The sequence below is a fragment of the Heloderma suspectum genome, chromosome 1 (assembly GCF_057233095.1).
Source record: "Heloderma suspectum isolate Gila_16-S chromosome 1, 16-S_ref, whole genome shotgun sequence".
NCBI lineage: Eukaryota > Metazoa > Chordata > Lepidosauria > Squamata > Helodermatidae > Heloderma > Heloderma suspectum.
Genome location: NC_139458.1, coordinates 141,929,841 through 141,956,583, shown reverse-complemented (window position 1 = coordinate 141,956,583; position 26,743 = coordinate 141,929,841).

The window sequence follows — 26,743 nt, the reverse complement described above, 5'->3', positions numbered from 1 at the left end:
TCCAACAGTGGCCACCTGTGAGCGGCCAGCCCAATGATTCTGTTGCAATAGTGGCATCCACCTCTTGTGCAATGGAGATTTAGCGCTTCTGGCCTAAACGCGAACGAGCAGAAACACTCTTTCTGGAACAGGGCAGGTCGGTGGAGTTCGTATAAGGGAGCTCCACTGACTTGTCCCGATCCAGAAATGAACATTTCCTCTCATTTCGGGGCTTGTCCCTGGGAGCGCTCAATCTACATTGCACAAGCAGTGGGTGCTGCTTGCGCAACAGAATTGGCAGGGCTGGCTTCATGTGGGATGGAAGTGGGGTGGGCCCTGCTCCCAGATGGGCAGTATTGGATACTAGCCATAGAGAGAACATTAGATGTGATAATCATGCACATGGGATGTATGGGGTTTTCACTGCTGTGTGATTGGCAGCAACTTCACAGCATGTGTGGTATCATGGGCATTGGACAGTGTCAAATTTAAACTGGAAGACCTGGTTTCAAGTCCCCCTGTGTCATGACTGTGGGCAAATCATCCCTTCTCCATCTAACCTACCTCACAGGATTGTTGTGAAGATGAATGGGGAATAATCTTACATTCACAGCCCGGAGCTCTTTTGCTCATAAACCTCTGCAGTGAAATAAATGTGCAACTGTCTATATATATGGATTTCATGCTATTCCCTGTACAGAATTGGGCTGTGAATGCATAATATGTGAAGCATATCTTAGTCCAGGGCAGAGGGAGATGGAAGAACCCCTTTTAGCCTGTGGGATTCAAGTCTCACCAGGAACCATTTATGCCATGCTTATCTGAGGCAGCAGGGATGGGCTCCAAAGCATTAAGCCTTCTGTTTTGAATTACATCAAAAGCAGTATAGCCTGTTGTTACAGACTGGGAAGGGGGATGACTTTTCCTCCGTGTGTGGGGGGGGACTCCTTCCTTACAAAGGGTTCCATAAAAAAGAATTGCTGAGAAGTTGCCACCAGCCAGGATGAACCTCCTGACATAGGCTAGTCCAGCCATCCCAACCTCGTGCCCTCCAAATGTTTTGGACTTGAACTCCCATCAGTTCCAGCCAGCATGGCCAGTGATCAGGAATCCTGGGAGTTGTAGTCTAGAAAACTGGAGGGCACCAGGTTGGAGAAGGCTGCTGTAGTCTGCCTTCCAGCTGCTCGGGGAGTTTTGAGCCCTCCTGCCAAGGACCCCTCCCTTCAGCCCAGCTACAGGAAAAAATAAAAAGGAGCCATGATGAGGCCCCCCAGAGGTCTGGCAGCCTCATATGGCCACCAGCTCCTCCCTGCCCTCTTGTAGGCACTGGGGAGCCAGGCTCTAGCACACGGCCCCTCCCCGCCCCTCCTGGCCAAGGGTGTTTCTCACGCATGCCCGAACTGCGCACGCTTGAATCTGAGTAGGAGTTTGGAGCGACTTTAATTACTGCTAGATCGATAGGCTCTGCTCAGCAAAGCAGAATCCAATAGCCAGCCTCAGGGGGCTGCCAAGGCGGCTGCTAACCGGAGCAAAAGGCTCAAGGGAGGCAACGGGGCCCCTGCCTCCACGTGGCACAGGTCCTGCAGCTGCCACGCATGCCAGGGCAATGGGGTTAGTTTCTTAGCAGGGGAAAGGCCCTGTTGGCTCAGCCACTCATGCCATGGACAAGCGGGGGATTTGGGTGGTCAACACTGCATGGAATAGAGCATCCACTTTCCACACTGACCCAAACATCCTTGCTCCTTCTAGCAAGGCATCCCCCAGTGGGGGCTGGTGGCTCCTATTTCAGTGCGGCTGTGAATCCACTCTGGATCCAGTCAGAATTCTAAAGGCGCTATCCAAGGTGCTGAACCCCAGCCCCAAAATAGGTTCAGTTCCTTGGGTAGCTCCTTTAGAGTTCTGGCTGGTTCTGACTGAAACTCAGAGTGGTTCCTTCACCGCCCCACTGAAATAGGAGCCACCAGCCTCCACTGGCATCTCCTGTATTGCCCCCGCTACCTCTGCCTAGCACTAGACCCATCCCCATTATGGACCGCAATTGAGCTTAACAGAGATAATAGGAACCTGATCCGAAGCAAGGCCCCTATCCAAAGCAGGGCCACGAGGTGCCACGGGCTCAGCGGAGTCCCGCAAATAGGCATATTTGGAGGCCAGTAGCAACAGCAGACCAGCCTCCTGATTAGTTTTGGAGGGTGAGGTAGGCAGAGCTTCCTCCTTTGCACTGAATTCCCTCCACAAAGGACTGTTTGTGGCAGGAAAAATGGCTGCTGCAGGAAGGGGAGGAGCCACAGCCTGTCAAGCAAGGTGGCAGAAGGCAGGAGGGAGCAAAAGAGGAGCTAAGGTGAGGGGCCCAGTCGCTTTTCCGTCGGCATACATTGGATTAAGTCTGCAGTTTCATGGGCTGGAGCCAGGAGTGCATTAGTTTTAGGCTCTGAATGCAACATTCTTACAGGGCCCCACTATTTAGATCAGGGCTGCAGAACTTCTTTCAGCCTGAGGGCGGAATTCAGTTTGGGAAACGCTCTCATGGGGCTGCATTCCTGTGGTGGGTGGGGCCAGAGGCAAGAGGGGCAGGACCCACATTCCCCAAATAATGTAGCTGAAAGCTCTTGCTGCCAGTCACTACGCCTTACAGCCATGTGGGGACCCCAGGAGGGCCGGATTAGGGCCCAGGGCCTGAGGTTCTGCAGCTCTGCTTTAGATGCTAATGTGTATTACTCTGAAAGGTGCTAAGCTGACCCTGCTGTGTTTGTGGGACCCTCCTGCCCCCTGAGCTGAGTGGGGCCCTGGACATCTGCCCCATAGTCCTACCCTGACCACACCTCAGTCTAGAGCTTGATCAGGAAAAGGTAGATCCATGTGTGCATGGCAGCCGGAGTGTGCACTAATTTGGGTGACCTCTTGAGTGCATATGTGCCACGAGAATGTGCATGCGCTGATTGTGTGAACCCAATGTGGCAGGGGAGGAAGGTGTGTGTGCATGCGCGTGACTTAATCCATGTGGGCATGTTGTTTGCGTGCGCGTGTTTACATAGCGGCAAGTGTAGTGAATGCTGCGTCTCCCAGCTGCTTTTCTTTTATCAATATATGCCGCACCAGCAAGCTCCGTCTAAGGCTGCCTGGGCCGGGGAATGTTAATGAGGCACCAGCCACTGCGTTTATCTCCCCAGGAATAATTGGGGCGCTCGCGTTCACTCACAAATAGAGTTCCCAAGCCCAATTCAGCACTGCCGCCACCACAGGCCGATAAAAGTGCAATTCCCGGCTGGCGCATGGCACGGAATGCAAATGAGTGTAACCCTGTGAGGCCTGGTAGGGAGCAACTGGGAATCCCTATCCAGTCCAGAGCAGCTGGCGCTGAGTGAGTGGGTCCCAAGCCCAGCTGGGGAGTGGGCTTCAGAGGGGCCCCTCTCCTGGGTGGGAATCAAGGGCTTCTTTATTTGGCTCCCAAGGAAACTGCATATTGCTCCTGGTGCTGATGGAATGGGCCTGAGGAGGAGGGTCGTCCCCATCCATGGTTTGCAGGAGATGATTGTCATGGCGCCCCCTGATCGATGGTCCTGCCTTGACCCCGGTTGCTGGCAGAGTCCCGTTGCCATGACAGCAAGCAGGGGGCATCAGTCTCTGCCTGGACAAGCTGTGCTCACCAGGTGATTTAGTGGGCTGCAGCTGCCGATTTGGGGGTCAGGTCAAGGAGGCCAATTAAGGAGCCACCGGAAGTGACAGCCCCCACCCCTTCCCCAGATTTGATCAAGGCAGGGAAGTAGAGCGAGGGAGGTGAATCCATCTCCGGGGAGAGAGGGTGCTGGGCAGTTGACAAGCACTTGATGAGTTGTGCAGGGGTCATGACCTCAAGGAGATCAGGGAAGCAGGATGAGACCAATCCAGTGGGAGATCGGGGAGGCTGGGTGGTGGTGCACCTCTTCTCACAGACACAAAGAGCAAAGATGCCAGGCCTGGACGGAGAGGGGGAGAAACGGGAGGTGCTGCTGGGACCCAAGGCAAAGTTGAGAGGAGGTGCCTGCTGCTGCTGCAGACTCAGATCCAATCTTGGGGGCTCCTCGGGTGACAGGCAGTGAGGCAGGCTTCCCAGTTGTTCAGTGTGGATGTGTGTGTGCGAGGGTGGGGTGCTCTCCAAAGTTCTCAGCGTCCAGCTGCGCACCAGCCCACCTCTCTCAGTGCCAATCTGCGTGCGTCATGCCCCGTGCTCAATGCTCAGCCGGAGTCGTTAGCTGAAGAGCTCTCATTTAATGCTCGCACTTCTGAGATGCCTGCCTGCCTGCCTGCCTTCCTCCCTCTGTGCTGCTGCTGAGAGGAGGCCACGGCTGTTGCCAGGGGTGGGCCGCAGAGCCGGAAGGGAAATGCTGGATGAAGGAAGAGGATTAAAGGGAAATGGAGCCGCACTGGAAGGGAGGGACCCCTCTTCTTCTCCCTCGCACTTCCAGGCCCTGTTCCACAGACAGAGCTACAGTTAGGCAATTTTAGATTCTGGACTTAATGGTCTCACAGGGGTGCCCTCTTTAGGTGGTAATATTATTTCATTTACTTCAAACTGTGGTAAGCCTGCCCTGCTGCATTTGGGGGCCCTCCTGCTCATTCTGCTGTGTTTGGGCCCTGGACCTCTGCCCCAAAGTCCTACCCTGACGGCACCACTGCCCAAAGAGGCCTTCGCTTCTGCATGGCTGAGGACTGTATAGGCAGAGAGACTGAAGTTAGCAGGGAGACAGCTAGGGAGCAAATGCAAAACAGAAGGAGGGAAACCTTCCTCCCTTACCAGTCAGCTCTTGCCACCTAGGACCAAAATCCCCACCCACCTCCACCCCGCATTGCTTTTCCCACAACACATTGCCATGTTGATACCTCCAGCGGCTCACATCATGCAGGATTAAAGATAGGGGAGGGGAGGGGTACAGTACAGTACAGTAGCATCCTTTGCATATTAGTTTGGCCATCCTTGCCTGCAGCCCCTCAGAAATGCCACTCCAGAAATAGGAATTAAGGAAGGGTGAGCTTGTTGTAGTTATTTATTTATTTTTTTAAAAATAAGTTATATCCTGTTTTTCTCTCCTCCTTTTTCCGAGGCTCTAAAGTAGCTTAGCAGTAATGCATGCAATTCCATAAACATCAAAGCCAGCTGCTAATACCATTATCAACAGTGACTTAAGACCAACATTAAATTACAACTCAGCCACACACACACGCACGTGCGCAATTAAAGTCTATTGAGATAAAACTGTTTTTACCTTGATAATCGTGATATTCAGTGCTTGGCACAGGCAGGCTTCCCGGGGGAAGAAGTTACAAGGTGGTGTCAATGGTCCATTTACCATCACAATGTCCCTGTGAGGTAGGTTAGGCTGAGAGCTGGTGACTGGCCCAAGGTCACCCAGTGAGCTTTATGGCCAAGTGGGGATTTGAACCTGAATCTGCCCAGTCCTAGTCCAACACTCTAACCCAGCCATCCCCAATCTCATGTTTTCCAGAGGTCTTGGACTACAAGTTTCACCATCCCCAGGCAGCATGGGCGACCTGGAGGCCACCAGGTTGGGAAAGGCTGCTCTAACTACTATACTTCAGCAGGTGCTACAACTTAGAAAGCCCTACTTTGTGCCCTCACTGAAGTTCTTCATGGGTAAAGGGATTCATAAAAGAGAAAGCATTTCTGAAGGTATACTGTTTCTAGCCATATATAGGACTTTATTGGTATATGTTATGTTTCTGCTGCTTACAGGGATTGTCTATAATGATGCCATGCACCAAAAGGGTAGAGGGCTGCAAAGTTCTAAGAAAGGATAAAATGCCTTTAAAACTGTGATGTGTTTTGTGGACTGTCTTTGAGAGCAGCAAATCAACCAGGGACAGAGGGAGGAGTTGAATTCTGCAATGCTTGCCTTTGTTTCTTACCCCTGAGCTAGCAGAATCACTGATCCCCATCGTGCTTAATGCAGACTTCCCCAAACAGGTGCCCTCAGATGGGTTGGACTACAGTCACCATCTTCCCTAGCCACCAGGGTGTTGCGGTAGCAGAGCTAGAAAAAGAATAATAAGGCTGCACATCAAGAACAAGAGGCATCAGCAAAACTGGATATTAGGAGCCACTGTGGCAGCCATGAGGGAGAGGGAGATGGGTAAAGACACTGATGTGTCTGTTAAAGGATTTAAGCTCCTGCTGTTTCCTCTCATCACCAAACAGACATGTTCTCAGGTTTTCTGCACTCACTTCTTTGAAGTGGCACCTGTGGTTCACCTGAGGACTGCGATAAAGCCATCTGAAAGGAAAACATTTCCAAAAGACACGTTTTCCCGTGGCAGTCCTGGAGCTGCTTGTCTTGGTTTGGCCTAGGCCTGTAGGTGGGCATGGGCAGCCATTTTGTGCTCCATATGACAAAGTTGTACATAGTAGTTGTGACTATGGCTGAATGTGGCTCCAGCTCTATGGCAGGCAGCCCGTGATGGTGGAGAGGGAAGGGATACCCTTTCAAGGGGCATGGGATTGGGTGAAGGAAGTAAAATATTCCTCAGGCAGATTAATCATATGCTGACAGCTGAGTGTGTCTTCATGACTCAGGCTGCTCCCCTTGCTACACCATCAGTTCTTCAGCATCAGGATAAGAAGAGGGCAGCAGCCCAGGACTCCTATACCTTCCTTGACTGCAGAGTGCCTTTGGCCAGAGTTAGTGGGAGGTAGCCCTGTGTACCCGGATCTGGGGGAATAAAGTGTTCCCTGCATGAATATGACACCCATCCCTGGGGCTGGTTCCTCTGGGGCTCCCCCCCACCATGGCTCTGTCTCTGCATCAGGAACCACGCTGGGAAATGTCAGCACTTGACCTTTGCTGCTTCTGGATTAGCCTTTCTAAACAGCGGGAATGCGTTTTAGCAGGGAACAATTACCGCTGCTATCGACTGATCCCAGTGGAGTTAATGGAGTGGCAGCCAGAGGCAGGGAGGGGGGAGGAGGAGAGAATGAGAGGGGAGAGCTCCCTGCTTTTTGTCGCACGTCACACGCTTTCCTCCCGCTCTCCTGACTAAGGCCCTCTTCGCATGCACCAGCAGTTCTGTGTGTGGGAGCTGGTTGCCCATGGCCCCATATAGGGCAGGCCAATCATGTGGGGTCTTCCCACCCTATCTAGCCAGATACTGATTCTGCTCCCAAGCCTGCCCAGAGCTGGGAGAATATTGTGCCTGGGGACTGCTTCAGAGCTATAAAGGGGCAAGTGCCTGAGTGTGACACAGCCTCGACTCCTTCAAATGCTCCTGGAGCTGCATGGGTGTGGTTTCCTTATGGTGTGTTCCCTTGCTGTGGGGAAGTATGTGTATAAAGCAACTCTGTGTGTGTTGCCTGGATTTCCCCTCCCTGCTTTGTCACCAGCTTGGCTTGTTTCACATGCACTCCGAGTGGGAACAGCTTCCATGTCTCTCAGTCTCCCACCACTGGAGAAAAGTGCAAGACACCCTTTATGACACATTCTGTTACTGGCACAGTTACTTCTGCTTCTGCAGCTGTTCCATAGTGGTCCAGGAATGGGTCCAGGAGGGGTGGGGGCAGGTTTTTGGTTGAGAGAGACATTCCTCTGGGATTACCTGGAGGTAATCTGTTGGGAGCCACGTGCACAGTTGGGTGGATCTGGAGCCAAAGGTGGGCAGGGCCAGAGCAAGCAAAGGTGTTGGGACGCTCCTTTTCTTTTTCTCACACTCTTTCTGTCACCCCCTTTCCCCCACTCTCTCCCATGGAGCAGCTATGTAATGTTAGACCCTGAACTTAATGATCGTACAGATCATTCTTGCCAGAGGTCTGAACTGATGACTTGCAAAGAGTTTGGTCTCCCCTTCCATTACTCCCAGCTTTCCCCCCCCCACCTCCTTTTTCTCCCTCTGGGCTCCCCCCTCCCAACCGCATGAAGTTAGGCTGAGGGCTGCAGGTTATGCAGCCCTTCTGTGCAGTGAGGCTTCCACTCATGTGGCTGCTCCCAACATCATATTAACGTGCCACATAAGCAACATCTGACCCTCCAAATGGTAAACAGAAGCCTGTGCCTGTTCTTGGATCAGTATGAGAGCAAATATGGAGTCAGCAACTACAAAGAGAAATCAGCTTTCCATTGACTGGTAGGCTCAGAAAGGAAGCCAAGCAAATGGGAATTTTGCCAATGGCAGAATACAAGCCCATTTGGACTGGATAGCATGGGTCATTCTTACTGGATCCAAGTCAAGGAGGAAACAATGGTCTTGGAAGCTGGCTTTGACTGAGTCAACACTAATTATACCATTGGCCCTGTACTATTAGGATGAGTGGAGATGGGGGAATACAGGAGGGGATCCTGGCTCTTGGACTTCAGCGGTCGCTCCATGGTGGGGGGGTGGGGGCAGTGCATCTGAAGCACAGGAGTCATGAAGCCTGCTGACTGTCAGTCCTGAAGGAAGGAAACGTTCAACACAGGAGCACAGAGAAGCACAGAGAAGACATGGCAAAGCATGGAAACTGGCCACACCTTTGAAATCACTACAGGAATTTATTATGCTCTTCATCGGGTTCTTTGGAGAGATGGACAGGGACAGAGAAAATTCACTCCTGACTTGTATGTCTGGGAACACAGCTTTCAACACTAGCGTAATACAGGTGCAATCCTATCCATGTTTAGACAGAACATGCTGGGAATTGTAGGACTTCTTTCTGTCTAATCATGCATAGAATTGCACCCTAAGAGAACAAACTCTATAAGGGGTTCTCCTCACTCATGCACACACACACACACACCCATGACACCATACCCAGCAGCCAAGGGCCTCTAGGTGGTATAAAGACAGGAGCAAAGGTGTATGCCTAGGGGATTACTATCATTAATCTCATCCATCTTGTCCAGGGTGATTTCTCTTTTTGGCCTGCAGTGTGAATTGATGTAGATGAGGCAACTGGGCGGATCTCTCTGGGTTTATTGCCATCTAGGAAACATGTTCCAACTCCCCATGGCTGGCGACTGGCTAGAGGAAGTGGCCATTTATCATGTCAGAGAAAGAGGGTGTGCTAGGACACTGGTGCTAGGAGAATGGGGCCCCCGCCGTAGCATTGCTGAGCTGCCTAGGGGGATACCGGTTGTTGTTTTTAAAAAAAACAAAAACAAACCCTAGACCTGGGAAAATATAACCTTAGAGCAGCTATCCCCAATCTGATGCCCTCCAGATGTTTTGGATTACAACTCTCAGCATTCCTAACTGTTGACCATGCTGGCAGGGGCAGGTGAGAGTTGAAGTCCAAAACATCTGGAGGACACCAGGTTGGGGAAGGGTACCCTAGGGCATTGTATTTGGATATGGGGTGTGTGTAGATTGAATGGAAAGGTGATAGTGCCAAGAACGAATGGTGCCAGGGGGTGCATGAGTGCCAGATCAGACATTAATGTTATAGCACTTGTCCTGGGCATGGACAAGATGGTGTCCTCTTGGATTGGATTCCGGTCATTCTCTCTCTCCTCCCCCCCCCCCCCCGGGAGTCTTGAACTCTTTCTTACATGCAAAGGCAGATAATATCTGCTTGTCTGGTCTCTGGTAAGACTTTTGAGTGGGGCATGTCACTTTCTGTTAGGGAAGCTTACCAACTCACCAGGATTTGCTGAACAATGTGTATTTGAATATTGGGTGATGTGTCTTGAGTGTAGTGCAGGTTTCCCTTCTTTTATACTGTTTACTAGGTGTTCCCTGCTGCAGTTTCTCACTGGGGGGAAGTCTCTCTCCTCCCCGCCCCCGCTCCCTCTCCCCTCTAGAGCTCAACTCTCAGTGGTTGTCCTAAATTATCCATCCCATCACTGCCATTCTGGTTGACCATGTACATGAACAATACCATCACTTGATGTTATAAACCCATCTGCTATCCCAGGCACTGCTGGCTGTCACCACTGCTCCCCCAAAGAGCTTCTGGCAGGCTCTCATTTGCTCTCCCCAGGGCACCAGGACTCCGACCCCGAGTCACAAAGTACCCCCTCTCAAGCTTTAGGAACATAGGGAGCTGCCTTATGCTGAGTCAGCCCCTTGGTCCATCTAGCCCAGTATTGTCAACACTGACTGGCAGCGGCTCTCCAGGGCATCAGGCAGGAAATTTTCCAGCCCTACCTGGAAAACCTGGGGATTAATTCTGGGACCTTCCACATGCAAAGCAGGTGCTATTTGCTGAGCTACGGCCCTTTCACCAGCTACGCCTCCATTCCTCAGGAAAACAAAGCAGTGCCTTCCCCAGACCCAGAGCCCTTTCCCCCAGAGAACTGGGGGAAAGGACAGCTTCTTCTGTAATCCCTCCATAGTAGCATCCAGAGGTTGCTTAGTTTATCTCCATAGCCCACCCAGTCATACAGCACTTTATACCCACTGACAGTAAACCAAGGAAGACTCTTATTAAGGAAAGGGAAGAGTTAAATGGGGAGGGGCAGGAAGCAAAATGGAACACAGAGGCACAGTAAAGCAAAAGATAAAACGACTAAAGGTTTTTGTATAAACAGTTGTACTACTGTTCTAAGGAACTGGGGTCCCACTTTCCCAATGGCACACCTGTGAACATGCCTGAACCCCAAGCAAGGTAAAATGAACTTACTTACAGCTCCTACTGTTACCATTAACTCTCATAATCTCATATATTGAGATTGGCTAAGCGCCCTTCACTTCACTTAGGGCTTTTCTACATGAAGCTTTTAACCTGCACCTTTACCAAAGCTTCTACTTCCAGTTTCTTTGTGGAATTAAGATCGGCTCCTTTACACATTTTTTTCTGGGAATTTTCTTTCTCTGCCTTTCTATATGTTCCATTATACAACCATTAGGTGGCACTGTGGTATAGTGGGATTGTGCAATTAGATGAGACTTCTATAATGTTCTAGATGCCATTCAGAAAAATACCACACTTTCCCCGTTAAGAAAAAAAAATGCGATAATGGTCACAAAGCATGGGAGAGGCCTTGGAGGATGACGAAGTTGTGTAAAGGACTGGCAAACTACTGTGAGTGAGCAGTCCCAAGTGCACAATAAAAGCCTTGTGTAGAAAGGCTCTTATTCATTTATATTCTGCCCTTCCTCCAAAGACTTTCCCTTTTACCAGTGTATTGAGCTTAGTCTGAGAAAGAGTGATTGGTCTTAGGTCACTGAGTGAGCTTTATAGCTGAGTGGGGATTTGAACTTAGTCCTTACCCTGGCACCTCCCCAGTCCTTACCGTAATCATGACACCACACTGGCTCCTGTAATTCCCATGTGGTTCCCTTTTGTCCCTTCGTCACCTCTTTTGGAAAGTCCCACTGTCAGAACCTTATTCCCGCTCTTTCCAACTGCTAGAGCGATAAAAGAGTCTTGCTTGCTCTAGCAGCTGCAAGGAGAATGTGGGCCATGGGACCGAGGGAGGAACAGGCCAGGACTGACTGGCTGCCTCATCCTTCCCCATGGTTGCAGGGGCAGTTAAGAGACAGAAAAATTATCCAGGTTAGGAAGGTTTTGGGCAGCTTTAAAGAACAGACACTCAGCTCTGTATGTTGGGTTAGAAACACCGCAACTTGGAATCATTTTCTGAGTTGCACAGAGTCTCAAAAGACTGCGGTATGTAAGGTTGCCAGGCAATTAATGGTGCCATGAGGGTAGGACTTAGCAGGACGAGACACAGGGCCCCCAAATACAGTAGAACTGCCTTAGCGTGTGTGGGGAGTACCACTTTCAAATGTCCCCGATACAAGTGAAGGAATGTGTGTTACCGTGTAGAGAAGGGAGTCCCCATGATGCCACTATGTCCAGGGACTAAAATGACCTAACTGTACCACTGTTGCCACGTCAAGATCTGGAGGCTCTGCCTGTAGATTTAAGAGGTTGGATCCATGCTTAAAGTAGACCCATTGACATCAGTGGGGCAAGCAAGTCACAGCTTATTTAAGTCCCATTGATTTCAATGGGACTACTCTAAGCATGACTAAATCTGGATCCAATCCAAGAGCTCGAGGGCAATGAGACAGTGTTAGATAGCAGAGGCTGTTGCCCTCTGAGTGCTCAGATGTTCCATTTTCCTATCATTATATCCCACTCCTGGTACAACTAGAACCCTGCTTATGCCAGCAATCAGGAGAAAAGTGTGTGCGTGGCAATGCGGAATGTATAGATTTGGTTAAATCTGTTCCATCTGTGTTTCACAGATTGTCAGGCAACTTTCATTCTGTTGTTCATTCATTGATGGAATCAGATTTTTTTAACCAGAATTTTGTTTGACTTGCGCTAGTGTGCATTAACACTAATGCACAAATCCGCATTAAATAATGGGAATTAGCACATTTGCGCAAGTGCGCATTAGCGCTAATGCACTTGTGCTAATGCACATTAGCATAAGTATGAATTAGTGCAAATACCCCCCAAAGTGAAACACAGGTCCATATGTCTGCATAATCCACATGGCCAGGAAAAACCAACCCGCTACTGAATCTGCAGGTTGGATTCATAGAAATCTGAACTCATTTGAATCCCTTGCGGATTTCTCCAACATCCCTAGTGGCGATATGGGATGTTGACCATGGCAGAAGGTCCTACTGCACAGTCTTCTTATTTACTGATTTTTGTTTTATTGTGGTTTATAATTTTTAAACAATACAAGCTTAAAAGTGCACTTTCTTTCTTTCCTTCCTTCCTTCCTTCCTTCCTTCCTTCTTTCTTTCTGTCTTTCTTTCTCTCATCTATCTATCTATCTATCTATCTATCTTTCTAAACAATGTAAACTTAAACATCCTAACAGCTTAAGCTCTAACTTAAAAACAAGGAGGGGAGCTGGACCACCATTTTAAAATTCATGCTGCACCATCAATGTACATGGTGCCTTACAGAGTGGCATAGGCAAAACAGCAGGTCCCTGCCGTCAAATCAAGCTTATCATCTAAAACAGACAATAGGGGCAGAGGGAGGGGAAAGGAGAGGCAAAGCTAAGGTGGGAGGAATGTGAACAAAGAAGGCTTAAGAGGATAATAGAAAGGCCTGGGACAAAGAGAGGGAGGGGGAAATTGAATACAGGACAAGGAGTTTAGGGCAATAGAGAAATGAGGGATAGGGACAAGGGTGACAGGAAGGAGCATGAAATGTGTGGTGTTTGTCTTTCAAGTATCATGGTCTCGTTAAAGCTGGAGAAAGAGTCTCTAGCTCTGAATCTTGCAAACCTAACCAGGATGTGTGATGTAGGAGAAACACACCACCCTGGGAAGCTGTGCTGTGGTGGGGCTCCTGCCTTGCCTGGGGTCCTATTCAGTAGCCTGTTTAGTCCCATTTGTAACTCATGTCCTGTGATTGGAGGGGTGATGTGGAATAACCCCATTTTCTTTCCAGGAAACTAGGTGCCAGATGAGCCCAAGAAGTGTTGTAATAAGGAAAGCGCTCAATAAAACTGAGCCAGGTGAATACGCATAGGTAACAGATGGACTAATTAGAGGCAGAGTCCTCTGCAGTTTAACCAGCCAGCCACAGCCAGTCAGCTGAGCTAAATGGGCCTGACTTTGCAAAGTGCAGCTGAGGCTGAAGGGAAGAAAGCAAACTGTGTTTCCCAAAGCAAAGTGGCAGCATGCCACCTGGGAGCCCCAACCCCTCCAGAATAATATGCAACCAGCCTAAGCACAAGAGAGCAGGGGAAGCCCTGACAGGGAGAACATTTGTCTACAATAAACATGGACGTAAGAAAAGCCCCAAGGAATCTCCCTCCAGGGTCTCCAACTCCAGGAATTCCTGCATTTTGTTGCTGTTCTTAAACCCTCAAGAGAATTCTTGAAAGCTAACAATAAAGCCACATATGAATGAACCTCTGCGTCTGTCTCAACAGCTAATTCCCACCCAGCTGAGAGGGCACAAACATCAGAGATAAATGGGAGGATGCAAATTTGGTTTCTAACAAAAATGTCAAAGTCAAAGGTGCCTTCTTTCCAGGCACCTCCCTCATCCCAGTTTCACAGCACAAGCTCTCTCCAGATCCCAAAATCCAATAGACTGGGCAGCCTACTTTAGATGAGATTGAAAGGGATGAATGCCTAACCCAGCCTTCCCCAGGCTAGTGTCCTCCAGATGTGTTGGACTGCATCTCCCATCATTCCCAGCCAGCATGGCCCACACATCTGGAGGGCATCAGGTTGAGGAAAGCTAGCCTAAACTAACCAAAAGGAGGCTGAGTGTGTGTGTGTGCGCATGCGCGCACGTATGTATGACTAGTTAACTTCAGCAGACCTTCTCCAGGAGCCCCCACCAAAGGAAGTGAGATGGGTGACTACTAAGAAGAGAGCCTTTTCTGCTGTGGCACCCTGGTTGTGGAATGAACTTCCCAGAGAGGCTTGTCTGGTGCCTACACTCTGCTCTTTTTGGCGCCAGGCAAAGTCCTTTTTATTTCCCAGGCATTTTAGTTTTTCAGCTTCTATTTTAAATCTTGTATTGTATTTTAACCTTTGCACTGCAGCTTAGCTCTATTTGGTTATTATTTTTCTACTGTAGTTTTAAACTTTTAATTTTTTATATTGCATTTTATGCTTTTAAGTGTTGTGGATGGCATGGAGAGCTTTGGCTATTGGGTGGTATAGAAATGTAATAGATAAAGAAATACATTGATTACATGGGTATCAACTTCTTATCAGTAAATATATCTGTATGTCCCTTCAAAGCTGCAATCCTATGCACACTTTACACTTGGTAGGTGTGTATGTTTTTCAGTATTGTTTCTGAAACCTGCTAAAGCTTTCTGAGTGGAAGTACAAAATAAATATGTGGTGCCTGTTTCAAACTACTTGTAACTCTCTTAAAAGCAATTGCTGACTATCCAGCCTTTATGGGAGAGTACACCCATTGAATTTAATGCGACTTACTCCCAAATAAACCTGCATAGGATTGGGCTGCTAACATGCAGGAGATTTAAGGCGCAATCCTATGCATGTTTAGACAGAAAAAAGTCCTACAACTCCCAGCATGCCTCAGCTGGCTGGGGAGTTGCAGGACTTTTTTCTGTCTAAACATGCATAAGATTGCACCCTTAAAGTACATGTCTATGCAGAGGTAAGTCCCATCTTCAATGGGACTTACTCCCAGGGAAGTAAAAGTGTATAGGATTGAAGAGCCACATTCCATATGTTGTTCAGCGCTATAACACCACAACCTTGGCACAGACACAGCTCTTGTGTTATAAATTTCTCTGTAATGTCTGAGTCAGGAGAGGTTGTGCACATTCTGAACCGGTGCCTGGATGCAGTTATGGGCTGGATGAGGGTCAATAAATTGAAGCTGAATCCTCATAAGTCAGAGTCCCTATGGGCGGGTGGTTCCTAGGTCTGGCAGTTGGGTTGTTTACCTGTTCTGGATTGGGTTGCACTCCCTCTGAAGGATCAGGTCTGTAGTTTGGAGTGCTCCTGGATCCCTCTTTGTCACTGGAGGCCCAGGTGGTCTCAGTAGCTCGGAGCACCCATTACCAGCTTTGGCTGGCCCATTCCTGGATAGGGATAGACTAGCTACTGTGATTCAAGCACTGGTAACCTCATGACTAGATTCCCTTCTGCCTTGTTCTGCTTTAGGTAGGTGCTAAGATGCTCAGTGAGACACCCAGCCATGTTCATATTATGTCTGTGTTAAAAGATCTGCACTGGCTGCCTATTAGCTACTGACCCTTGTTCAAGGTTATGTAGTTGACATACAAAGCCCTAAGCAACTTGGTACCAGGATACCTAGCAGACCGCCTCCCCCTATATATACCCAGTTGACCTTTAAGATATTCAGAAGAGGCCTTGCTGGTTGTTCTGCAACCAACAGAATGTTACCATGTAATATGTCAAAGGTGGGCTTACCTGGGGGGGGGGTGACACTCACCTGCTGAAACATGCTCCCCCCTGCAGTTGAGGAGCCAGAAAATGTGGTATGTTTTAAAGACCTCCTGAAAACACACCTGTTCACCCAGGCTGTCTCTAACTTGTAATCAATTGCCATTAATCCTATGCTACTCCATCTTACTCTTCCTTGTATTGCTTTGTATGTTTATTGTAGCTGAAATTGTTTTAATAGTGTATTTTAAATATGATACGTATTGTTATTGTAGTTGAGATTGTTTTTAATAGTGTGTTTAAATGTGATTTCTAATATTTATATGTAAGCCGCTTAGAGATGTTATTATATTAAGCAGTATATAAGTATTATTAAGTAATCAATTTATCATCATCAGTAAATGGGGAACTGAAGCAGAGAGACTAGAGCTCACCCAAAGCCACTTGAACTCAGCTACTTACTGGTCAAAGGACCCTTCACTCAATCACTGTCACTTCAGAGGTGCTGGAGGCCAGGTCTAGGCCCAGACAGAAGTTTCTCTTGCTCCCTTTCTCATACTGAATTATAACTGATTAGGGTCTTATGTTGCCTCTGCACGAAGCCTAAGAAACAGTGTTCTGTATTTCAGCAAAGCAATCCCCATGTCCTGCTCTCAATACTCCATTGATTGCCCACTGGGGAAAGATGCATTAATTTTGCCAGGTGGAAGTAAAGCAGTGTTATGAGTTAGAGAGGTTCAATCAGTGGGTGGGTGGATGGGTAGAAATTAGTCTTGGGATTTTTCTGTCTTTTATAGCAAAGAACAGAGAAAACAAAATGGAGAAGAGCTGGTAAGCCATTACTCCAGTGTTCCTTGGATTTGGTAAAACTCCACCTCCCTTCTAACTTTCTACATCTTTGGCACACACATCTCCTAACTTGGAAACCACATAAGATACTTACTCTCTTGGCTCGTCCATCACCGATTTTCTCCCTCGCCCAGCTCCTAACCTAAAGGCGCAACCCTATGCATGTTTAGGCAGAAAAAAGTCCTCCAACTCCAAGCATGCCCCAGCCAGCCATGTTGGCTGAGGTATGCTGAGAGTTGTAGGACTTTTTTCTGTCTAAACATGCATAGGGTTGTGCCCTAAAGCTCTGTCTCCTATGCTCCCTCCCTCCATCACTCTTGCTCCTTCCTTAGTTTTAGGGTGATTCCAGATGGAGGGCTCCTGGTGCTACCAATGAGAAGGCACTGTGCAGCAATTCCATATTTTGATCCTTAATGGATTTTCAGTGATAAGAAAAAATACAGAAGAAGTGGTTGGAAAACATGGAAGGGTTACAAGAGGAAGATGATAATATCTGCCTCCCCCCCCCCCGCCTGTAAAATCCCATGGATGAGGGAGGTGATGGTGCAATAAAAGCCTTGTCTGGAAGCATCCTTAGTGCAGCTGTGACCCAGTTTGGAAATCCAGCCATTGATTGTTTCAAACCTATTGCCATGGGGAGAGTAATGCTATGGCTGCTAGACACTGCCTAGACAGCCATAGGATTTTTTGGTTTCTGGGAACCGAGGTTGTCTGACCCCAGTTCCCAGAAACCGCTCTCCCCAACTCCTTCCCTCATAGCCAGTGTGGTTCTTTCCATGCTGCCAACATCTCCACAGCCGTAAATGGAGCGCGGAGAGGTAGAAAACAGGGCATTCCTGGGGGCAGGAAGGGGAGGAGACCACAGGCCCCTTCCCTTCCCTCCCCTCCCTGAAGCCACAACTAGACACCCGAAAACGCGTGTCTAGCCACAAATGCGGGGCAGGCAAAGTGCGGAGGAGAGGATCTCCTCTGTCCTCCATCCGCCCTGCATTGGATAGTCGGTAGCCTCTGATTTCAGAGGCTACTAGGATTGCGCCCTAAGACATGCAAAATTGTACCCCCACCCCCAGAATACAGCTGTCCACTCTGGTGTCCCATGCCTTCGTAGCAGGGGAAGATTCACTAGTTTGAGATTATGCTGTAGTTGTCTGTAAAAGGACTGTCTGTGAGGGAAATTTATACTCAAGAACTTCTGAAGTCTTGAAGATAAGCACATATTGATATGCTGATGGGAACTTGATATTTTGACAGTGTATAGATAAGAACATAAGAAGAGCCCAGATGGATCAGACCAAAGGCCTATCTGAGGAATGGGCAACATGGGCTCTTCTCCTAAATAGCATTAGCTGGGTGAGAGAGCTGAGAATGATGGGGATTGCAGTAGGCAATGAGGGAGAAATTAACCTTTTCCTCTCCTGCTGTGGTCCTAAGAATAACCCCTGTTCTGAAGCTGGTATTTGCATTGGGAGGAAATGCCCCATGTGCTAGAATATTGGATTCCTCCCCAAAGCAAACATCAGCTTCATAGGACACCATTCAGAAACATGAACCAACACAACACCCCTCAGCTGCAGTCTAAAGTGCTGCAATCCATTTGACCACTTATTCTACCACCTCACATTCCACTGTAGACCAGGCATTAGATGGGAAACAAAAATTGCTAATAATCAGAGAATGAAATCCTGCTAGCCTCCTTCCCTGAGGGCTGGATAACATTCAGTTGGTGGCTTCAATGCTCCTCTGACCTCTTGCACCAAATGACCATCTAAATCTAATTCCCATGGCCTTTCTCACTGCCTTGTTCTTTGCTTGTTCTCACCCAAATCTTGCCAGCAACATCCTCCATGCAACCATGATTTTGGTTGCAAAAGAAAGTCAGAATAGATGCAAATAGATTTGGTTTTTTATGGGTGCAATCCTATACAGGTTTAAACCGAATGTGACAGATTTGTCCTTATCTAGGGATATTATGATATGGGATTTCAGTATTTAGGTGGCTCATGGATCAGCAGATAACATATCCCATGCCATATTCCAGGAACAAAGTGTCACCAAGGAATTTGTAGGTTTACAAAATTTACCAACAGAGTTTTTAAACAGAGGGCTCATGTCAGGCATGCCTTTTCATCTTTTACTTTAAAATCTTAAGCAGTTTGATATAAGAGCACTAAACATAGACCAAAAATACATCATTGTTACAAACATTTTAAAAGCATTTTAAGTTTAGTTCCAGGATCATTGCCTTTTTAAAGATGGGGGGAGCAATCCTATGGCCCCTAGACAGCATCGGGGCAGGGGCATAGGATTTTTTGGATTCCTGTATCAGAGGTCGGAGACAGCACTCTGACCTTGGACCTAGGAGTCTGAGCTCTCCACCCCCTTCCCCTCACAGCTGGCATGGAGAGAGCCACACTGGCTGCCTCTCCAAGCTCACAAAGGCGAACTCTGAGAGGAGGGAAAGGGGGTGGTTCTGTGGCAGGGAGGGGAGAGGACTGGGGAGGCCGGCTTCCGAAGAATCCTCTGGCCTCCTCAGCCTCCTTCCCTCCCACTCTGCAGAGCCCCAGCCAGACAGGCAAAAAAGCTCATCTAGCAAAAATGCAGAGAGCAAATTCGGAGGCTGACACGCATCCTGATAGGGCTGCACCCTAAAACATCTTACCCGCTGGCATTTCTGAGCTGGGAACAAAACGGAGCAAAGAAGTCAATGAGACAGGTGTTTTGGTCTCTCATGAGGATAGATGGTATGTCTTGGTGAGAATCTATCTTTGGTTCTTAATGTCCTGTATTTCACCTATCAAATTTAAATTATTTTATTTTTGAACAGCCGACATATGTTTCCCCCAAAATAGATTTTCTTTAACAATTGGTTATTATATTTTTTTCCAAAGTACCCAGCTATGATTTTGGGGTAGCAAATTTACTTCAGCTTCTGTCACTAGTGCTGAAGACTTTTCCTTAAGTTCCCCAAGCAGGACACCACCTCATTCTCTTTCATAGGTTTTGTCGACGTCCCACAGTATTTCATGTTCACTTATTTGTGCCATAAACAGATGTGTGAACAATAGTCCAGTAAGCAGTTATCCTTTTCACAACCTTCTTATCTGATGCACATTTTTCCTGACTTCAGGTGAGAAACCTTGCTTTTCCTGAGTTCCACTGGGAAAATAGTTCTACCTTACTTTTCTCATGTCAGCAAGCTTAAAGTCAGTGAAAAGTTCAGTGAAAAGTCACCACCTGTTAGCCTGAATGTTTCTGTTAGAATCAAACCGATTCAAACTTAATATAGGAATATATTTTAACATTTCATTTGTTTCTCTATGAAAATTGCAGCTTAGAAGAGTTTTGTAATTTATGAAAGAAATGTGGAAGACCAATAATGTTCTCTTTGGATAAATATTTGAAGGGCAGCCTATTATGAAGGTTGGTGCAGGAGTCTTGCAAGATGCAAAGGCTTTTGGGGAAAATACTTGTTACAAGAAAAATATCTTACAAGTCCCAGCATTCCCTAGCCAGCTGTGTTGGCTGGGGAATGCTGGGAGTTGTAGGACTTTTTTCTAGCTAAACATGCATAAGATCTGAGCAGAAAAATGGGGTTTTCTTGGCATGCAGTATACACAACCCTGACCATAGGGTGCATCGTGTTACAGGAGCCAATCTCTCTGGGGTGTTGAACTGTGTCTCAGGAGGAAGAGCACGGCTAGATAGCCTTCAATGTGACTCCAACCTTGTCATTCCCTTGTTCTAAGTTATCCTGACAGAACACACCAAGTATTCTCTAGAGAGCTCCTCCATACTTGATATCCCAAAGCCCCAGAGACAGTTCCATACGCTCCTGGCATGGCGTCCCTTGTAGGATGAACGCTGCACACAAGAGGTGCCTGTGCATGGAAAGACAGACAGATGGAGAGACTCCAGACCTGATGTTAAAGAAATAAGAGTCCCCAAGCAGGATATGGTGGGCAGAGGGAAAGCAGAGACGGTTTTGATGGAGGTGGAGGGGAACTGAAAGCCTGAGACCTGAAGGGACAAGGAAATGGTGGAGTCAGGCAGCTGCCTCAGCTCAGTGGCCCCCTGGGATGGGGCCTTGTGTGTGCCTGGGCATCTCTCACCCCAGCAGGTGCTGGATTCACTTTGACAGAGACATGCTGCTTGGCTTGTTCCCTTTGGCAGCTCTAAGACAGGCAGCCTCGGGGCGGGGGAGGGGGGGAGTCCAGTTGTTTGTTGTGTCTGGCTGAAACGTCTCTTTGTGAAGGGCAGCCGGCCTTGATTTGGGGTCTGTGAATCGCCTTGATTTGCAGTCTGTGAATTGCGGCAAATCCTCCCCTTTGTCCAATAAGCCTGTCCCAGTGGCTAATTTCCCTCTCTGCTAAACACGGAGCGAAGGACATGAACATGTGGGTGGAGGGAGAAGGAGAGCTGGTTTTTAATGGGAATATGTTCTGCTTTTGGCTCTCCCTTTCAACCGTAGTGCTCCTCCTACCTCCACCTACCCTCAGAGCTACGAAGAGTCTGTGGTTGTGGATGCTGGTTAATCTGGGGCTCTTAATGGATACATAAAAGCAGGATCAATGCTCCCCTTCCAACCTTATCAGCTGAAGCATCCTTCAAAGCCTGACTTTGTTGGCAGTCCTGGCCTCTGCCAGCCATGAAGTATCCTGTGTGAGCTCCCCAGCAAAGCACTCTTGGGACTCTCTTCAAGGCTCTTCTTCTTTTGATCCAGACAAAAGAGCCCTGGCCCTTTATCCTTGGTGGCTCCATCCATCCCTAGATCACATCAGGTTGCCTCCGGGCTAAAGAGGAAAGTAGGACCCCTTGATATGCAAATAGTTCCAAGGAGGATTTGCTCAGCCGGCCCCATGGATTCTCCTAACTGGGGATGGAAACAGCATCTTTCAGGGCACAAATTCACATTCCCACAGAATTCCCACAGAGGTTTCAGTTTTGTAGACTGACTGGGCTCACACAACATGACAACCCACACAGGATTGAGTGTGGGTTGAGTGTGGGTTGTTAGTGAAATGTGGGTTATTGAAATGTGGGTTGTTGTGTTGTGTGAATCCAGCCATTAATAACCCACAGTTCACAACCCAGCAATAAACCATGGCTTCTCTTTGTGGGCTGCTCATGGTTAACAAACCATGGTTTGTTACTGGGCTGGGTTCACGCAATACAATAACCCACATTTCAACAGCAACCCACGGTTCAACAACAACTCATACTCAACCCAAACTCAGCCTTGAGTGTGGGTTGACACTGTGTGAACCCAAGCAGTATCATTAACATTTCTGATACTATACATCATACACACACACACACACGTGATAGAAGGGAAGCAAGTCTCCCTTGGATCTAGAAGGGGCTGCAAAATGAGCATTGTGCACTTTAATGTTTGATAAGCAGTGGTGCCATCAGGGTAGAGCTTTGAGGCAGAAGTCCAGTGCACACTCAGTGGAATGAGTGGGCAGGCCCCGAAACACAGCAGGGCTGACTTGCCACATTTGACGTAAGTTATGTAATACACATTGCCATTTAAAGATGGAAGGCAATTAAGTCCAGAGTCTGAATTACTTAACCGCACCGCTAAGGAAATAGTGGTGAAAGGAGTTTGGAGCAATAGAGGTGATCCCATCCCAGCTCTACAGAGCTGACAACTCTATAGGACCATAAAATTAGATGTTCTTGCAATCCTATCCTCTGGTCTCAGAGATCCAAGTCAATTACAGGAAAAATATAACCTTTTAACACTATCTCTGTAACAAACCTTCCAACTATACTGTGACTGAGTGATTTGGGCTGCAATCGTATATGCACACTTACCTGGGAGTAATTTCCATTGATCTCAGTAGGACGTCTGAGTAGACATGCATAGCATTGCACTGTAAAGGTGCATGTGAAGGGGAAGGGGGATTTTGTGTGCATTCAAACATATCTAATTTGAGGGATGAGTTCTCTGTGGAAACACACCCACTGCATTTTGTCTAGCTGTACAGTCTCCCCCCTGAGATGGAATTTAGGAGACGCCAGTGCATGCATAGGGCAAACTGGCTGGAAATGGATGACATCACTAACCAATGTTTTTCAATGGGCGTGGGAGAGGAGGATAACGGACCAGCTGGCTTTACTGCCATTATGATCTTATAAAGCAGACTTCCCCAGCTTGGCACCCACCAGATGTGTTGGACTACAATTCCCGTCATTCCCAGATAGCATGGCTGGGAATGATGGGAGCTATAGACCGACACATCCAGAGGGTGCCAGGTTGGGAAAGGCTGCTCAAGAGCAATTGCACCTATCATATGCGTGTTGTTGTTCAGTCATTCAGTCGTGTCCGACTCTTCGTGACCCCATGGACCATAGCATGCCAGGCCTTCCTGTCCTCCGCACTCTCCCGGAGCGTGCTCAAGTCCATATTCATTGCATCAGTGATGCTATCTAGCCATCTCATCCTCTGCCGTCCCCTTCTCCTTTTGCCTTCAGTCTTTCCCAGCATCAGGGTCTTTTCCAGAGAGTTTTCTCTTCACATTAGGTGGCCAAAATATTTCAGCTTCAGCTTCAGTATCTGTCCTTCCAATGAGCACTCAGGGTTGATTTCCTTTAGGATTGACTGATTTGACCTCCTTGCAGTCCAGGGGACTTGTAAGAGTCTTCTCCAGCACCACAGTTGGAAAGCATCATTTCTTCGGCGCTCCGCCTTCCTTATAGTCCAGCTCTCACAGCCATACGTTACTACTGGGAAAACCATAGTTTTGATTATGCGGACCTTTGTCAGCAAGGTTATGTCTCTGCTTCTTATTATGCTCTCTAGCTTTGCCATAGCTTTCCTCCCAAGGAGCAAGGCAAGCGTCTTTTAATTTCATGGCTACAGTCACCGTCTGCGGTGATCTTGGAGCCCAAGAAAATCAAATCTGTCACTGCTTCCATTTCTTCCCCTTCCATATGCCAGGAAGTGATGGGGCCAGATGCCATGATCTTAGTTTTTTTAATGTTGAGTTTCAAACCAGCTTTTGCACTCTCCTCTTTCACCCTCAACAAGAGGCTCTTTAGATCCTCTTTGCTTTCTGCCATTAGGGTGGTATCATCTGCATATCTGAGGTTGTTGATAATTCTACCGGCAATCTTAATTCCGACCTGTGATTCATCCAACCCAGCGTTTCTCATGATGTACTCTTCATATAAGTTAAATAAGCAGGGCAACAATATACAGCCTTGTCGTACTCATTTCCCAATTTTGAACCAATCGGTTGTTCCATGTCTGGTTCTTACTGTTGTTTCTTGACCCTCGTACAGGTTTCTCAGGAGACAGGTAAGGTGGTCTGGTACCCCCATCTCTTTCAGAATTTGCCACAGTTTGTTGTGATCCACACAATCAAAGGCTTTAGCGTAGTCACTGAAGCAGAAATAGAGTTTTTTTCTGGAATTCTCTTGCTTTCTCCATGATCCAGCGAAAGTTTGCGATTTGATCTCTAGTTCCTCTGCCTCTTCGAAACCCAGCTTGTACTTCTGGTAGTTCTCAGTTCGCATACTGCTGAAGCCTAGCTTGTAGGATTTTGAGCATAACCTTGCTGGCATGTGAAATGAGCACAATTGTACGGTAGTTTGAACACTCTTTGGCATTGCCCTTCTTTGGAATTGGAATGACCTTTTCCAGTCTTGTGGCCACTGTTGAGTGTTCCAAATGTGTTGGCATATTGAGTGCAGCACTTCAACAGCATCATCTTTAATGATCTTAAATAGCTCAGCTGGAATACTGTCATCTCCGCTAGCTTTGTTGTTAGTAATGCTTCCTAAGGCCCACTTGACTTCACTCTCTAGGATGTCCGGTTCAAGTTCAGTGACCGCTCTATCATGGCTATAAGGGACATTCAGATATTTCCGGTATAGTTCTTCTGTGTATTCTTTCCACCTCTTCTTAATCTCATCTGCTTCTGTTAGGGCCCTGCCTTCTTTGTCTTTTATTATGCCCGTCTTTGCACAAAACGTTCCCTTGAGATCTCCGATTTTCTTGAAGAGATCTCTAGTCTTTCCCATTCTGTTGTTTTCCTCGATTTCTTTCCATTGTTCATTGAAGAAGGCCTTCTTGTCTCTCCTTGCTATTCTCTGGAACTCTGCATTCATTTGGATATATCTTCCCCTTTCACCCTTGCTTTTCGCTTCCCTTCTTTCCTCAGCTACTTGTAAAGCCTCCTCAGACAGCCACTTGGCTTTCTTGCATTTCTTTTTCTTTGGGATGGATTGAGTTGCTGCCTCCTGAACAATGTTACGGACCTCCGTCCATAGTTCCTCAGGCACTCTGTCTATCAGGTCTAATCCCTGAAATCTATTCCTCACCTCCACTGTATATTCATAAGGGATATGATTTAGGTCATACCTGAATGGTTTAGTGGTTTTCCCTACATTCTTCAATTTAAGACGAAATTTTGCAACAAGAAGCTCATGATCTGAGCCACAGTCAGCTCCAGGTCTTGTTTTGACTGACTGTATAGAGCTTCTCCATCTTTGGCTGCAAAGGACATAATCCATCTGATTTCGATATTACCCATCTGGTGATGTCCATGTGTAGAGTCGCCTCTTGTGCTGTTGGAAAAGAGTGTTTGCTATGATCAGCGTGTTCTCTTGGCAAAACTCTATTAGCCTTTGTCCTGCTTCATTTTGTACACCAAGGCCATGCTTACCTGTTATCCTGGTGATTTCTTGACTTCCTACTTTAGCATTCCAATCCCCTATGATGAAGAGGACATCTTTTTTTGGTGTTAGTTCTAGAAGGTGTTGTAGTTCTTCATAGAACCGATCAACCTCAGCTTCTTCGGCCTCAGTGGTTGGGGCATAGACTTGAATTACTGTGATGTTGAATGGTTTGCCTTGGATTCGTACTGAGATCATTCTATCGTTTTTGAGATTGTACCCCAGTACTGCTTTTCCCACCCTTTTGTTGACTATGAGTGCTACTCCATTTCTTCTAAGGGATTCTTGCCCACAGTAGTAGATATGATGGTCACCTGAATTAAATTCGCCCATGCTTGTCCATTTTAGTTCGCTGATTCCCAAGATGTCGATGTTCAATCTTGCCATCTCATGTTTGACCACCTCTATCTTACCTTGATTCATTGATCTTACATTCCAGGTTCCTAAACAATATTGTTCTTTACAGCATTGAACTTTCTTTTCACCACCAGATACATCCACAACTGAGTGTCATTTCGGCTTTGGCCCAGCCGCTTCACTCTTTCTGGTGCTACTTGGAAATACCCTCCGCTCTTCCCCAGTAGTATATTGGACACCTTCCGACCTGAGGGGCTCATCTTCCGGTGTTATATCTTTTAGCCTTGTGATAACGTTCCATGGGGGTTTCTTGGCAAGAATACTGGAGTGGGTTGCTATTTCCTTCTCCAGTGGACCACATTTTGCCAGAACTCTCTGCCATGACCTGTCCGTCTTGGGTGGCCCTGCACGGCATAGCTTATGGCTTCACTGAGTTACGCAAGCCCCTTCGCCACAACAAGGCATTGATCCATGAAGAGGATCACATGCGTACCACTCCCTAAATCATGTGCTCGATGTCATAGATGTGTTACTGTGTCGTTGTTGTTTAACTATGTGCAGCTCTTTTGAAATTAATGTGAAACACAGCAGTATATAAATGTTCTCTTTTAATTTTTAAAAATGTGGCACTCATTAGGGTTCCTTTGGCAGAACTGGTATCAAGGGTTGGCAGAGCTGGGCACCTGCGGAGGGCCCACAGCCCAGCAGGGTCCCACTGACAAGAGCCCCCGAGATTTGCTCCTCTTCACATTGCAGCCTGCTTGCTCACCTGCTGCTCTCTTTGGCCCAGGCAACGGTGGTGGCGAGGAGGAGGAGCAGGAGGTGCCGCGGCCTCCTCGCTCCCTGGCTCGCTGCTTGTCAAGTGGTAGCGATGATGAGAGAGAGGAGGAGGAGCAACAGCAGCTGGGGACAATGGCGGTGAGGAGGAGACGCACGGAGGGAGGGGGACCTTTATGGGTGTCCTGCCCAAGGGCCCTCCAGAGCCAGCACTGTCTGTTGGTCCTTGGCAGCATAAGAAAATGTCCCCCCCCCCTCATCCAACCAGCTACCCATTAGCCTCCCCAATACAGCCGTTACCTCCAGTGTAGCCTTT